This window comes from Lampetra fluviatilis, chromosome 19, assembly GCF_964198595.1.
Source record: "Lampetra fluviatilis chromosome 19, kcLamFluv1.1, whole genome shotgun sequence".
Classification (NCBI taxonomy): Eukaryota; Metazoa; Chordata; class Hyperoartia; order Petromyzontiformes; family Petromyzontidae; genus Lampetra; species Lampetra fluviatilis.
This window is the reverse complement of record NC_136293.1, coordinates 8,464,996-8,481,388: the sequence shown is the minus strand read 5'-3', so window position 1 is coordinate 8,481,388 and position 16,393 is coordinate 8,464,996. Positions and strand designations below refer to the sequence as shown.

At 52.3% G+C, this 16,393-nt stretch overlaps 1 protein-coding gene across 3 annotated transcripts in view; it reads left to right on the top strand.

The window, feature by feature from the left end:
• The window catches only part of LOC144937610 (GRB2-associated-binding protein 1-like), a 103,094-nt gene that overhangs the window by 1,076 nt on the left and 85,625 nt on the right, over positions 1–16,393 (top strand). The gene's annotated exons all lie outside the window — the stretch shown is intronic.

Genomic DNA, 16,393 nt, shown 5'->3' with positions numbered 1-16,393 from the left:
ACTCACGGGGTGCCGGTCACGGAGCGGTGTTGTTGTTGGTGTTGTTGTTGGTGTTGTTGTTGTGGTAGTCGCCACGCTGATCGGTGTTGGACCCCGACCCCAGTAACCTCGTGTGTGCCGTGCCCGGCACTTGCCCCTCTGGTCTGTTGAGGTTATACGGGTGAACCTTTGCATTTGTGGTCCAACATCAGAGCAGTTGTGGAGGCATCGCTCGCCACTGATGTTTGGTCGGTTCGTCCGTCGCCGGGGAATTGACTGACGTAGGGGTCAGGTCAGGTCAGGTCCGCCGAGTTTGTAGCGCGGTGCGCTAACCACTGCGCCACCGCTCCGCTCTCACAGTCTCGCACAGCGGCAGTGTCGTGTCAGTCATGGGGTAACGAGACGGGGGACGCGTACGCCATGGGTTATGAGGTCGGTGGCTATTGCTACAGCGACTGCAGCAGTGGTTGCGTTGTGAGCCGGTGCCCGACTGACCAACGTGGAGGCGCGTGGTCGATAGAATTGGTACCACTTTGTGGTTAGTGGACGGCGGCGGTGGAGATGGTGGGTCTTTGGATGGATTTGTTCTTGCCGTGGGAATGTGGAATTGTTCACCACTGGTTCAGGCCCGCCGACAGGTAGATGCTATCATTTGTTTTAATAAAAAATCAACAATACCCCTTCCCATGAATAAGGGCCATTGCCTGAAACGTCGCCTATCATATGCGTTCCCTTTAATGGCCACACGGTGTTGTTATTGACGAATGTGATGAGGTTTGTTGTTGTTGTCTGTGCTTGTGCACCACTGCCAACGCTGTGTAGCAGCAGCAACATCATCGTCATCATCACCACCACCAGATGATTCGTCCCATTTGCTCAGTTCGGTTCATTTTGCTACAAATGGTTTTGCGTGACTATTCACCAAGGCATGTGTGTACTCCGTAACGAATGGTGTTACAAACTCACGTGTGCGTGTGTGTATCGGCTTCCACGAATTCGACTGAGATTCAAACGGGTGTCTGGTGCAGTGTGTAATAATCGCCAATGGGGAGACAAAGGCGGCCGGGCGTGGTGCTGTCCAACCACCAACTGGTGTTTCTGTGCCGGCCTTCATGGGCCATACGGGGTTGGGGGTCTTTGTTGACACGTCCCATGAGCACGGCAGTTAATTATTTAATGATGTACAGTAATCTTAATGATGATAGTACAGTGTAACAATAATCACAACTCCATCGAACTTGTGTATACGTATTGTCATGTTGAACCTCTATCGCACCGTACGTAGCCAACCGTGCAAATCGGAGTTGCGGGTGTAAGGAGAACACAACTAGACACACGAAGCAGTTCCTAAGAAATGAGTTATAAATTTAGATTTGAAAAGTGTACAGCTCTCTCTCTCTGGCTTCCTGATATCGGAAGGACATTTCCCAACCGACGTCTCCGTGGGAAATTGGTGGCATTAAAAACAAACAAAGTTAGGAGCCAAGCGCTAAAGCTTGCTGATTCTGATGCATTCCAGTTTACTATGGAGAATCGCCAACCTACAAAGTTAAAGTTCGACTCAGGGTTTCGGGTTTTAGTATCCAGTCTGTGTTGTTTTTTTAACGCATCGATGCACTTGTTCGTTAGCTCATTCATTCCGTTCATTCGTTAACTCACTTCCGGAATTAGTCAATTGATTCCTACTGTATTAACAAAGTCGTTTGTAATTTAATTGTTCATTAATTCGTTCTTTCGTTCATTAACTCATTCCTACGTTCATTAATTTCTTGGGTAAAGTTGTTACTGCACTGGATCACTCAACCATTAATTCGTTGGTTTGTCAATGAACTCTTCTCGTTCATTAGTTAGCTTCTTAACTCGTTCAATAATTCATTAATTCAATCCCCTTCCGGAATTGAAAGACGCGCAATCGAAGGACCTGTCCCAACGTCGATCACGCGCCTCGGCGTTCCCTCGGACAGGCTCTCCTCTGGGTAGACTCAGCCCGAAATGACCCCACGTGAACCCGCCCGCGCTATTCGCCCAATGTCGCTCTCGCGTCGTTAAACACCCTTTAGGGGCTGCGGAGGCAAAGGGGTAAAGGTCCCTGCTGCAATCACTGGTGCTCCCTGCTGCCACAAACACACACACGGGTGCAACCTTACGGTGCCCTACCTGCTGCACCCTGTTGCATAGCCACTGACACGCTGGTGCACTTGCTGGCAGTCTTACAATAACCCCTGCTGCGCCCTGTTGCGACTGTATAGCCTCTGACACGCTGTTGCACTTGCTGGCAGTCTTACAATAATCCCTGTTGCGACTGTATAGCCTCTGACACGCTGGTACACTTGCTGGCAGTCTTACAATAACCCCTGCTGCGCCCTGTTGCGACTGTATAGCCACTGACACGCTGGTGCACTTGCTGGCAGTCTTACAATAACCCCTGCTGCGCCCTGTTGCAGGAGTGATTCTCGACTCCCTACTTCATCCCGTTGCGATGTCACGACTTGCTGTGCCCCTGCTGCTGCAGCTTGTAGACTCCGTAATGCCCTGCTGCACGTGCCTAGCTGTCCCGCTCCGTCCGGATGCGATCATTGGGGCTTGTCGAGGCTCCTGTTGCAGAAGCGGTTTGGCAGTGACTCGTGATGACGAGCAGCGGCGGCGTCGGTGTGGCTGGTGCGCGCCCTGCTGCGATTTCGCCTCGCCCCGCTCGATTCGCCTACGCCGGAGTGTGGCTTGAGAGGGCCCTCCAGCAGCCTGATGCAACATCGATTCCCTTGCCTCGGGGTGAGATTTTATTTCGCAGTTTTTCTCGTGTAACCAGGGTGACAACTCAAGAGAGACCAGGATTGAGTGATCCTGCCTGGGGCATCGGTCTGCTGCCAGCAAGGGGGGCACGATGTTTTTGCCGCGCGCGCATAATCCCAAACGAGCAACTTTGCGGTGCTATAAAAAAAAACTAAAATCCAAGGCGCACGATGGCCCCGCACTCTTGCAAACTGAAGTGGACGTCTCCAGAGTACCGTTACACCACCGCCGTATTCATGGGGGGGGGGGGTGGCCAGCCGCCGGATTCGAGCCGCGATCCACCGCAACAAGCGGCGAAGGCGCTGTCCGCCTGGCGCCGCGCTGTCGCGGTACGGCTTGCTGACAGCCCTGCCACGGCGCGATATCGTCATGCCCGGCGTTGTCTGCGAATCTCGCGGGCGGGGAAGGGGGGGCTCGGGGGATTTGCCTTGAAATGAATCCGCTTATATTGGGATACACGGTGCGTGCGTCGCAATATTCATAGATTGTGTCGGCGCGGGGAGGTCGAGGCAGCACGTGAGTCTCTTATCGAGGGAGACGCGGGGGGCAAAGTCTGTAGACGGTGCGATGTTGCTGCAGAGCGCGTACAAGCCATCGATGTCATCACGAGCCGTGTTCTGTCCACTGGCGGATGAAGGGCGGGTTTAAGTTCGCACTCGATAACTTCCCAAACACCGCTCTGGTGTGCTGGGTTTAAGCAGGGATTGTGCACGTAAGGCACTGCTACGAGATTGCACGGTGCGCCAATCCCACAATAATTCTATATTATCACCACCCAATATTCCCATGATCCCGGTGTGGACAAAATAAGTTATTGTGAGGACAAAATGAGGCGAGAGATGGCGGATGTGGCCGGGTGCTTGACAAACACATTCCCGGAACAGCGTTCCGGACTGATCTGGTGCGAAAAGAGGGGCCCTCCTCAACACGGTTCCCCATCCCTCGCGACGCCGCAACATCCCACCGCTCCGTCTCTGCGGGGACGTCACTGTCGAGGGCGTTCCCTCCTTTGGCTGTCGTTCCGTCGCCAGTCTCACCCACGGGCTGCTGCTGCTGCTGCTGCTGCTAATGCCGCCCAGCAGCCGGGGTGCGTCAACTGCGTCGTTTGCGCTGCGGTCGCATGCAAGCGGATTAAGCGTTTGGGCGAGCGGAATTCCCGGCAGGCCTTGAGTAAGTTAAAACCACTCACCGGCTGCCATGCACAGGTGAGTCAGGGCGCTTAACACACAAAATGTAATGAGTGAGTTGTTACCCTAAAGCCCTTCCCTGTACTGTCGCGTCGAGAGTTAATTAATGCAGCGAAGTTGTTGATGATCTCAGCCCAAATCGCCGGCCACTGCTGCACAAAAACAGCCCGTCACTTTAAATGTGGCAAATCGCTCAATGTCGACATACTCCAGCTCGGAATTAACAACAACAACATCAATCGCCATTCTTCACTAAGTGGCGGTGACGTCAGGACGGCGCTTGTGCCAGGCTATGTTCACATCAAGGCCCCGTGAAGTGTCGAACGCCCGCTGGCCGGAGGTCACGGGACAGACCCAGGTGCCGCGGGCCGACTTAGATGACTGGCAGATGCACCACCTGTGCCCCTCCGCCCCCCCCAACGATGCCAAATCACAGTGTCGCACGATGAGCGTTCCCCTCCGTGGCGTGCCGTGCGGGAGTTGCGCCGAGCGCCTCCTCTGTGGAAGGGAGCTCGTGGACGGGGTCGCGGTTGCTCCGTGGTGTCTGCGCCCGCGTGCCGCCGCTCTCCGAGGCCAAGCTGAGAGCATCAACTCGCTGAGCCACCTGGCTTCACCACAGGTGGCCAGCAGCCTGGGTTCAAACCCAGGTCTCAGCGGCGCTGACTCAGTGCTCTGACTACTGAGCCACCCAGCCACCTCTGGTATTCATCCTTTTTGTACAGTACCACAGAGAGATGGTGATGGCGGTGGTGGTGATGGTGGTGGTGGTGATGATGATGGTGGTGATTATTTTAATGGTGACAGTGATGATGATGATGATGATGATTGATGGTGGTGGTGATGATGATGGGTTGAGTTGGCACCAAACCGTCATTTGAACTCGTCAGGCTTATCATCATCATCATCGGCCATGATCACTCCACTGCTGGATGGGATGGTAAGGCTTCCCCAAGCTGCGACGGGATAACCCACCAAGCACTTGCACACGAGCTGACATCGCCGCTCCGTCTCCCCTGGAGATGTGGCTCGGGTGCTTTGCCTCCTTTGTCTGCCATTCCATCATTAGTCTCGACCATCCGCCGTCATCCCTCGTAGCGACGTGTGCTGCTGCTCAGGCCCCACCTACTCTTCTGAACAGTAAACACGACGACGTGGCGTCTTTAACCTGCGGAATGTTCTCTCATCCACATACTTGCTGTCTCTGTTCTCTGTCCCTTGTGCAACGGCAACACATATCGTGCGCGTGAGGCGTACGGGCGGAGAGGGATTGCGGGATTAACCCAATCAGTTTTGTGCAATAAAACAGAGATGGAGAGAAGAAAGCAAATCGGATCAGATTAATCATCCACCAAAGGTTTGGGATTTAGGAGGAAGGTGGTGTTGAGTCAGGGGGGGTGTGTGACTAGAAAAAAAGCCTTCCTAATTAAGGATTCAGTGTCGACGTCTGTTTGTGTCTAACACCGATGACGATTATCCGAACTGGTCCTGGGCCTCCCCGAGATCGACTCAGCGGCGTGTAAACATCGCCACTCGGGAGACAAAGGCGGCCGGGGCGTGGTGCTGGCCACTCACCCCCTCGTGTGCGTGCTAACAGCACTTGCCTCAGTTGGTAACGGACTGTACGGGGAATCTTTGTGTGTGTGTGAGTGGCGGCGACGATATTAGCCACAGCTAATATCCGTGGCGCGGATTTTCCCCGCAGGCTGACTTGGGCTTTAAATGAGTACCCCGGTCCGGCGTTTGAACATCAGCACAGAGGACACACAGGTGACCCGTTTTAGATGGCCGCACTACCTCTTGTTGTGTCGCTTCCAGCCTTAATAGGTGCTCACTAACAACCCTGGCCCCAGCAACGACTCTCTACCACGTCTCTCTACAGAAGACGATCACACACTCTGCCTTGTATATTGAGGCACGAGAGACAGGTTGACAATGAACGCCATAAGCTTCAGGTCAAGTTCTGATTAAAACCCCATTGCTGTGTTTAAATGAAGGCTCTCATTGCTTTGGGAAGCACAAGGGGTTAATAATCACAACAACAGTAATGCAAATCATTTACCCGGGATAAGCTTCCTGGAGTCAGAATTAACTTTTTTTTCAGGAGACTGCTGCTGCTGCACTGGGATGTTTGTCAAATTCCATCGGTGGTGAGAGTCTGACTTCGTGTGGGAGGAAACCGGAGGGCTCTGAGAAAACCCACCACGCATACAAGTGGTGGTGGTGGTTGTGGGGTGACACAAATACATTCAGGAGTTCACTGCCGCATTGCCACCTCGCGGGCCGACTCGCAGCCTCGGCGGTTCGCGGCGCAAATCCATCGGCCGCCCCTGGTTATTCCCGCGACGCGTGTTCACCGTGGCGGCGGTGACAGTGATGCTGCTGCTCGGCGCAGTCTGCTTCGCTCGCAGCGGGCGTGAAGAGATCCCGTGGCATCATCCACACGAGGTGTTTTGGGCCATCGTGTGCTGGCGTCACGGTTAAAGTTTGACAGGTTACGCCGCAACTTGCTCATTCGGTGAATACACTTGGCAACGTCGCCCCCCCTTGCTGCGAAACTCCGACAGGACCCTACCGAACTCTGTGAGGCTTTTGTGGTCCAACGAGCGGAATAATAACAATATTAATACGTAACTAAACAATGTTTTTATTTTATTTTACCAGGTGAGGCCCTCTGAGCTATGAAGCTCTTTTTCAAAAGCGACCTGGCCATCCCAAATGACAGCTCATCGAAGTGGCTTATCGCGTGGACATTTACATCGGCCAAACACTCTAAAACGCGTGACGTTGATTCTAAACGTGGAGGGAAAAACCGGGGGACCCGAAGCAGAAAATCCAATCGACCACGGGGAGAGAGACACACGCAAACTCTAAATATAAAGCAGCAGGCGTCAGGGTCGGGATCTAACCCACGACCTCCTGCACACCAGGCGAGGTAGTTAACATCTCCTAGCCACCGTGATGATGATGAGAGAGACACGCAAACTCCAAATATACAGCAGCAGGCGTCAGGGTCGGGATCTAACCCACGACCTCCTGCACACCAGGCGCGGTAGTTAACATCTCCTAGCCACCGTGATGATGATGAGAGAGACACGCAAACTCCAAATATGCAGCAGCAGGCGTCAGGGTCGGGAACCCTGACGCCTGCTAAGCCCTGGTTGGCCACCTATCTCAGTACAGTACTCTGCAGGCTTCTGCGACCTGACGAGATTGGGTGCATTCCAGCTGCTTTGGTCAGAGGAAGAACGGTCACTTCCCCATTCGGTTCTTCTTGTTCGCCATCGTCTTCTTGTTCTCTCTTTCCTTCCGTTCTTCTTCTTCATTTCGCGACGGGTGTTTTTGTTGCGTGTGTGATTTGCATGCTGTTTGCGTTGGCCGCAGATTTGTGTATTTTTGCCAGATGGGTCGTTCTGCCACGTGTGGCTTATGCAATACAATACGATGGACTCGGATTCGAGACGCGTTCCAAGTTTAAAACGGAACGCGGCCGCAACGCTGGAGGCGCCGCGAGGGCCGATCGCAGCCCGTGAACGCGCCAAACGCAAAAATGCAAACGGCACACGCGTGCTCCGATCGGTATTTTTAATGTTGATAAATAACGTTTCGCTTTCGTAAGGCAGGGGAAGGACAGTTCGAGGCAGAAAGACTGGAAGAGGAACCGCATGGATTTAGAGAACAAACGCAGGTCAAACGCCGACGTCTATAAAAGAAGTCGGGCCTGCTGGCCGGTGGTCGAGACTAACGACGGAGTGGCAGCCAAGGAACGGAACGCGCCCGGGAGGGGTCGTCCAATCGCTCTAAGCTGAGCGACTCGCACGTGCAGAGCCACGTGCCGGGTGGGTTGTCGCATCGCGGACCGTGAGAAGAGGCAACAGGAGGCCTGCATCCAGCAGTGGGTTGATCATTGCCCATGATGATGATGGTGGCGGTTGTGAAGAGAGGGGAGAGTGTGAGCGGTGGCCTTCCACACGGCGAGGGAGGGTACGGTGTGTTCGAGATGCAGACGAGGGCACGTCGTAGCGGCAGTCGGTCTTAGGCGGAGGAGAAGTGAAAGGCCCTGAGTCTGGACTTGAACAGGGGGGGAGAAGGGATGCTCAGACCACGTGCTCGTGTAGGCAGCAGCAGCAACAGCAGCAGGGTAGCAGAGACTGCCCGTGTAGCGGAAGACGACCCCGTGGAGTTTGACGTCTGCTGTCATTCCGTGAACTTTGCCATCGAGGGAAGTGCCGCGAAGCCCAAGATGAGTCACGGGTGTCGGGTGGAGGAGTGGATTGGCGCAGACTGGAAAAAAACAATCCGCAACACCCCCTGTCGTTCGCATTTCTTGAAAACAGGAACACATTTGCTCGGCCGACGTTTTGAGTAATGGTCCTTATTCAGAGCAGAGAGAGAGAGAGAACCGGTCCAGATATCGCTCACAACTTGTGCTCGTCGTGGCCGAGAATCGAAGTCAGGTTGCTGTGTTCGTACATCAGAATCGGAATCGGGTAAATAATTTGCATTACTGTTGTGATTATTAACCCTCTATGCTTTCCAAAGCAATGAGAGCCTTCATTTAAACACAGCAATTGGGTTTTATAATCAACGTTTTTGGGTTTAGATCGCGTTATTTATAAATGTGTCGTAACCCTCCACCACCCGACATGGCCAATCAGTAAAAATGTGTCACGTTGACAAAAGACAAATAGTTCACTGCTTTAGCCCACCGGTGTGTTGAAGCCACAACATTTACAATTTGAGTACGACGTTTCGCTGGTAATTGCATCCAGCATCATCGGGCTACTGCCGACACAACTGTCGGCAGTAGCAGAACATGCATGCCAACAGGGACACTCCATTGATTTTGACAACGTGGAAGTGTTGTGTAAAACTAGTTACTACTGGCAAAGACTAATTAGAGAATCGATTGAAATTGAGAGAAACAGAAATAACTTTAATCGCTCAGACAGCTACAGGCTTAGTGCGGCCTGGAAGCGTATTATTAAATAAGATACATTACAATTCCTTATAAGGGAAACAACCACTAACTGATTACTAATGTAGCATAATCACAATAAAACACATTCCAAATGATTACTAATCTACAACTCGCATCGTAACAATAGCCTGATTACTAATCTAGTATATAATTACAATCACTCCCACCTTGAATCTTTGCACCTGATGAGTTAATGAGTTAATGATGACGTCACCCTGATGCTGCTCTATATAAGAACGGGAGACACAGGAGAGCCTCACCATTCTGGCGAATTGCCCGATGATGCTGGATGCAATTACCAGCGAAACGTCGTACTCAAATTGTAAATGTTGTGGCTTCAACACACCGGTGGGCTAAAGCAGTGAACTATTTGTCTTTTGTCAACGTGACACATTTTTACTGATTGTCCGTGTCGGGTGGTGGAGGGTTACGACACATTTATAAATAACGCGATCTAAACCCAAAAACGTTGATTATGAATAACATTGGTCGCGAAAGCCTACGTGTTAAATTGGGTTTTAATCAGAACTTGACTTGAAGCTTATGGCGTTCATTGTCAACCTGTCTCTCGTGCCTCAATCTACAAGGCAGAGTGTGTGATCGTCTTCTGTAGAAAGACGTGGTAGAGAGTCGTTGAGCTATAAAGCTCTAGTTCACAGGTGTCCAGTCGGGGCGTGGAACTCGGTACGCCAACCGCTGCACCACCGCTCCCCCCGTGACACTGAAGAGTACGTGACTTGGTTAAACGTACGTCGCTGGTCGCGTTGTAGGCGCCACTGCCGTGTGAGGAAACCTTCGTGCCGCTCTCCTCGCGAGCTCATGTCACGGCTCAGGAGTGTGGACGATTATTATTTATTATTATTATTTATCTACGCATCACATTTCACAATGGGCTGAAGTGATGCACTCACATGAGAATGAATCGCCGCGCGACGTCGCTGACATAAGTCACTCGCAATTAAAGTTTTTTTTTTACGTAACATATATAGAAATGGGGTGTATATTCAGCATCGGTAGCCACGGTCAACCTCACTGCTGGATGAGGGCCTCGCCCAAGCCGTCTCAATCTATTCAACTTCTCTGCAGTCTCAGCAGCCCACCCAGCGCCGCAAATCGAGATGAGCTTCCTTCGCTCCGTCTCCCCGGTGGACGTCCTCTCGGGCGCCGCTCCACTCCTCGGCTGCCGCTCCGACGCTGTTATCAACCAATCGGCCTTCGACCCTTCCAGCCGCGACACGTCCTGCCCCAGCCCGCTCGCTTCTCTAAACATGTTTTTACTTTTGCCTTTAACCTGCGCTTGTGCTCTAAGCCACGCGCTCCCCTCTCTCTCTCTCCGTCTCTCATCGTAATTCCGAGCGTGCATCTCTCCGCGCTTCTTCTTAGCGCACTTTGCAGAGTTTTTTTTCGTAAGTAGTTTTTTCTTTGTCCATGACCGCGTTTCTAGACCGTGTGTCAGAGCGGTCGGTGCGTGCCGATGTAAACCGAGTTGTTCATCATTCCAGGCTTGCGATGGATGGGCGAACTCCAGAGCTTCAGAGCAGTGAGCCGGCATCACCGAGATGCTGGGTTTTAATCCAGTGTGGCGATGGCCTCAGCCCAGTGGCCAGTGACTGCGCAGTGAAGACCACAGTGATCAAATGTGGCTTTCAATTAATTTATTTGCCTAAATTCCAACCCTGAGAATTCAAATGTTGTTTTGACTGCAGTGCTGAAAACACCAATCTCGTGCGCCTCCCGTTGTACAGAGCTAAACTGATGAGGTTTCCGAATGGATTCTTTGTTCCCAGGACATGACGCCAAGAGCGCAACAGGTTCTGTATCGGATGAGAAGATGTTTCTGTATTGGATGAGACAATGGTTCAGTATGGGATGAGATGAGCGTTCTGTATCAGATGAGGACGAGGGTTCTGTATCGGATGAGTCGGAGGGTTCTGTATTGGATGAGATGAGCATTCTGTTTGAGGTCAGACGCGTGCTCCTTGTTGCACGCCACCCCACGTTTAAGCAAAGTATTCTGACGACCGACGAAGACCAACACGACCAGCAACGAAGCCGGCGAGCAACGGGACGCGCAGGGCCCTTGCTGCCGTGCGCGTGGCTACGAGGCGGCAGTGCCGTTGCTGTCATCCGTCGTGGCCCTGATCCCTCGCTTGGGAGCGTGCGGCGCGAATCTCTTCCCTCCGCACGCGGAGTTGGGGAGGGGGGAGAGCCCCCCCCCCCCCCAGTGGTTTCTCCCCGAACAAAGGGAGCTCTTTGACAGGACGCCGGGGGGGTGAAAGTGGTTCTGGTGCCAGTCGGGGCGTCTTGAGTTTCTGGCTCCCGTTCTTGTGGAATAATTACCACCCACCCACCCACCACTGCTCCCCTTCTTTCTCAAGTCTCCTCCTCCTCTACCAACTCCCCCTCCTCTCACTGCCTCTCCCCCACTCACCCACCCACCCTCCCCCAGTCTCTCCCCCCCCCGCTCCTCTCACCAGACTCTCTTGGCTGGACGTCCAGAATGTGCGATGAGCAGTCGTCCCACAAAAGCCAGCTCCACGAACTTTGTCACTGCACCAATCAGCAGCATCGTCATCGTCGCTGCTCTGCCGTTCCTATCACGATGACTGCTCCCGAAAAACTTCACTCCCACCAGACACTGACCGTTTTGTCTCATCCACACTGTTGTGTTCAACCATCACACTGCAATACACTCGCTCACCCGCGCATTTCACTCACCCGCTGACCTATAAATTCACCCGCTCGCCACACTGCAGGTGACAACAACACACTCACTCATCCACTCACTTAGCCGCTCACCCACTCGCCTAAAAACTCACCCACAAACTCGCCCACTTTCCACGCTGCAGGTCACAGCACTTCTTTGTGTCTTTAGTTTTGCCTTTTCCCCTCACACTGCTCAACTTTTTGGCATTCCCTCCTCCCGTCGTCGTTCCCCGAACGGCCTCGCTAGGCTACAACAGAAACGCCGTCGCACCCTCTCTCTCCGTTACGCGCTCCACTGTGCCGCTTGCTGCCGGCCGTTTGACCTTTGTGGGCCTGCGCTCGCTCAGCAACCATGGTAAAATATTTTTGTTAAAAAGTAAAAAAAAAACACAAACAAAAGTCCTTAACCCGCCCGACTGCAACCCCCGATTGCCCCGACTGTTCGTGAACTTCGTACCCCGCGGCGGCGGCAGCGAGGCTCCCGCTGTGACGTCGAGAGGCAACGTCCCTTGATGTCCCGGATTTATAAGACGCTCCGGAAAGTAAGACGCACCACCAAAACTGTCAGCAATTTTTTTTTATTTTACCAGGTAAAGCAACGCCAAGCCCGGCCACCTTTTGTCTCCTTAGTGGCGATGTTTCCACGTCGTAACAGGTACAACCTTTGAGGCTGAGTCGGCCTAGGGGAGGGCCAGAACCGGTTCAGATAATCGTCACTTGGTGTTGGCCGTGACCGGGAATCGCACCCGGGTCGCCTGGTTCATAGCACAGCGCGCTCACCACTGTGCCACCACTCCCCACATGATCACTACCATCGCCGTCTTCATGATAATCATCATCATCGATGTCCCTCAGGCGTATGGCGAATCGAAGCGAACGCCCTGGGCCCCGCACTTTGGGGGGGCGGGGGGAAGGGGGGCCCACACTTTGACGTCACGGTGTCAGATGTCATACGTCCGGTTTAGTTTGAGGGCATGGGGGCGGGGGGCAAACGTTGAGAATGTCCCCCCTTGGGGCTCCGCACCCCCCTAGGCTCAGCTCTGCCCCTCCGTGTTTTGCTCCTCCAGCCGCTTGAGAAGCACGCGGCTCATCCTCACGAGAAAAATCAACTCTTGCCCTGCAAGCGATTTTGCCGCTGTGGAGGAGGAGGAGGCACGTGGAAGGCACTGAGAGTCAGATGTGATGAGTGCTGCATTGTCTCCAGATTTTCTTGTGATTTTCTCAAATTCACCACCCTCCCCCCACCCACCTGCACAATATTGGTAACAAAGAACAAAAGATGTCAGTTCAGTCAACAAACAACACGGGATCATTTAAAACAGCTGTAAACATGTCTACAGGTCATCTATTGCTCGAGTATTTCATAACTTTCCCTAAAAGTAACCGACTTTCAACTGAACGTTCACCTGGTGTTGAAACACCACTCGGTCTGTGTTCATTCATTTTATGTTCAGCCATCCCCGGCTTTTCCATCACAAAGATCCCCCGCGTAGCCATCACCAGGCTGTTGGGGCAAGTCAGGGTCGGATGAAGGTTCTTGTAGGCCCTAGGCACTTCTGTTTCGTAGGCCTCTCGCGATATCTTACCACAGTTGGTGCTGCTGCTGTTGCTGCTGCCCCACGTCACGACTGCTCCTGCCGCTGTCACTCCGCTTGTTTCACGCGGAACTTGGTCCAGCCGCTGGGCAGATGTCGTGACTGCCGAGAGCGTTCATTGTGTCGTCCGTGCCCTCACTCGATGGGCAGCGCGCTGTGCGTCGCAGACAAGCAGATTTAATTTTAAATTGTTGATGAAAATGCAAGGGAAGCCTAAAAACATTACAAGCGAAAATGTCTTCAATAACTTTTCGCCATGATTATCATCTCGGATGACGCACCTTTAAATAAAAGGATGCCGTTCAATTTCATCGATTATTCCTCTCACCTTATGAAAGAAACGATTTCAATTGACGTGACTCTGCCTCTTTGTATACAGTGTCCATCCTTGCAATAGAAATATATTTATTCAAGATATCTTGATTACATTTTTTTTTATCATCATATAAACCAAAAAAACCCATGGTCAACCACACCACGCCGGGCGAGGAAGGGGGCGCGGTGTTCCAGCCACACCACGCCGGGCGAGGAAGTGCGGTGTTTCAACCACACCACGCCGCCACCTTTTACCCATCTCCATGAGCGTGCTCAGACTTTGTTCGCATCGTCCGTGAATTCATGAAGTCAACGGAGCCTGTGCAGGACGTCGTGGTGGTTTTAGTCGCCGTACAAAAAGCCTCAGCGGAGTCTCAAGATTTGTTTGCACGAGGATCCTGCCGGTGAGGTGTTTGGCTGCCAGCCGAAGCAGCAATAAGAGTATGATCCAAGCAAACCAAGTGATATGCGGCCAGTAGAGTTAGCCGGACGGCCTTTTTCTTTTGTTTCTTACACTTTCTGCCATAGCTTGGGATAGCAGAAGTAATGACACGGCAGTTTGAAAGAAAACAGAGTCCTGGGGTACCACGTGACGCAGACACATGCGGACGCATATCCACACACAACTCACGTGTACAAACACACATACAGACAAAGATCCCCGTATAGCCCCAACAGACTGTTGGGGCGAGTGCTGTTAGCGAGCACTTATGAAAGGCTGGCACGGCACACGAGGGGGTGGTGTGGCCTACACCCCACATGGCCGCCTTTGTCTCCCTGGTGCCGATGTTTTCACGCACCGCAACAGGTGCTCATTTGAGGCTGAGTCAATCCACACGCACTCAGCCGCACACAAAGACAATGATCCCCCGTATAGCCTTAACAGACCGTTGGGGCAAGCACTGTTAGTCGCACACACGTACACGCCAGAGCGGCACTGCAACACTAGACGTACCGTGGGGGTGTTGACACACACACATCTTGTGTGTAAAAGCGCACGTGGTTTTTGCCGAGAGGCGTTTGTCAGTGTGCGCGTAACTCGACGACTCAAACGCGTACGGAGCAAATGAGGCAGCGCACCAAAGATAACCAAACAACAAAGCAGATCTCCCCCCCCTCTCCCCGTCCAAAATGCCAGTGTGTGTTATGGGAGTGCGTTCCCCCGACCTGGAGAGCAGGCGGAAAAAAACATTGAATGCGGGATAATTGAGCAGCTTTATCATGAGACCTCTCTTATTTTTGACGGTCTCAAAGTATGAAAAAGAAGAATGGGGTTTACACTTTCTGGCAATAAAATAGGAGGTGTTAAGATGTTCAAACAAGTTCGCGTGAACCACACCTACTTGCGGTGAACATGCAAACACACGTGCTCTGGTCATGTGGCATTGCCTTGGAGGCTGATTGGCAGAGGTGTGGACTCGAGTCATGTGACTTGGACTCGAGTCAGACTCGAGTCATGAATTTGACTTGCGACTCGACTTGGACTTGCATAACAATGACTTTGTCCCACCTATGAGATGTGGACTCGAGTCATGTGACTTGGACTCGAGTCAGACTCGAGTCATGAATTTGATGACTTGCGACTCGACTTGGACTTGCATAACAATGACTTTGTCCCACCTATGAGATGTGGACTCGAGTCATGTGACTTGGACTCGAGTCAGACTCGAGTCATGAATTTGATGACTTGCGACTCGACTTGGACTTGCATAACAATGACTTTGTCCCACCTCTGCTGATTGGCCACTGCTGATTGGCCTACACCGGAGACGGCAGCCTTCTTTGTGGCCTCGTGTCACCGGTGTCAGACCACAGAACGCCAGAAAGACGAACAGTGCAAAGACCATGCACGTGTCAGAGCATTTATAGCTACCAGCTCGGGGTGAGCAGCTCGTTCGTGGGACCTTTTTGGATTTACGCAAATGGCTTAAGACAAGTTCTATCGACGGTTAATGCACACTTGATTCCTTGCAAAATGTATCTATCTATTTGGTGTTTGAACATCTTCTTAACACCTGTTTTATTTCCAAAAGGGTCAAAGCCTATTCTTATTTTTCATGCGGGATAATTGTTGCTTGCTCGACGAACGGCTGATTTGTAATTTTTTTTTAATGCAATCTTCATCATCGTCATTATCCACCCATTTACGTGTCGAAAGGTGTCTGTTAGTGACGAGACAAAAACAAATCCATCATCATAACGGAACGATAGCACTTGCAAATATAAACCGCGTAAGAATTAAGACATTTTTTTTTTAAATCCGTTTTTATATAACGAGCCCGGGGGCAGGAATTTCTGGCCCACGGGCGGAATGTGGCGAGCATCCGTGAATAGTTTGCGAGCGCCTCTCCCCCGAGCCCTCTCTCGTCTCCCTCTCCTCTCTCCATCTCCTCTCTCCATCTCCTCTCTCCATCTCCCTTGCATCTCCCATTCTTCCCGCTGGCGTGACGACCCAGAGCCCATGTCTCCCCTGCGGCCCGGTCACCGGTAAGCCGAGCGGACACGAGAGGGCTTTCCCACGAGAATCTCCCGAGTTTAATCGACGGGCCGAGCGCTCGCCATCGGATGAATCCGTCTCTTGGTGGAAGCGACTTGGGTCTCTGTTCACGGGACAGATGCTCGGCGAATGGACTCGCTCTTCACTCTCGTCGAATTATCGCGAAGGCGGCTGTCGTTCTGCGGCGTGGATATCCGTCGACAGAGATGTGTTCACACGGATACGTTCGGAGAGATGCGTTCATTATTTAACATTCTCCTTCACGGATATCTTTTCACGAATTTAAACCCCGGTGACTAACGGAGAGCTGCGTTCGTCAGCGAGTTGATGCTCAAGTGAGCATCAA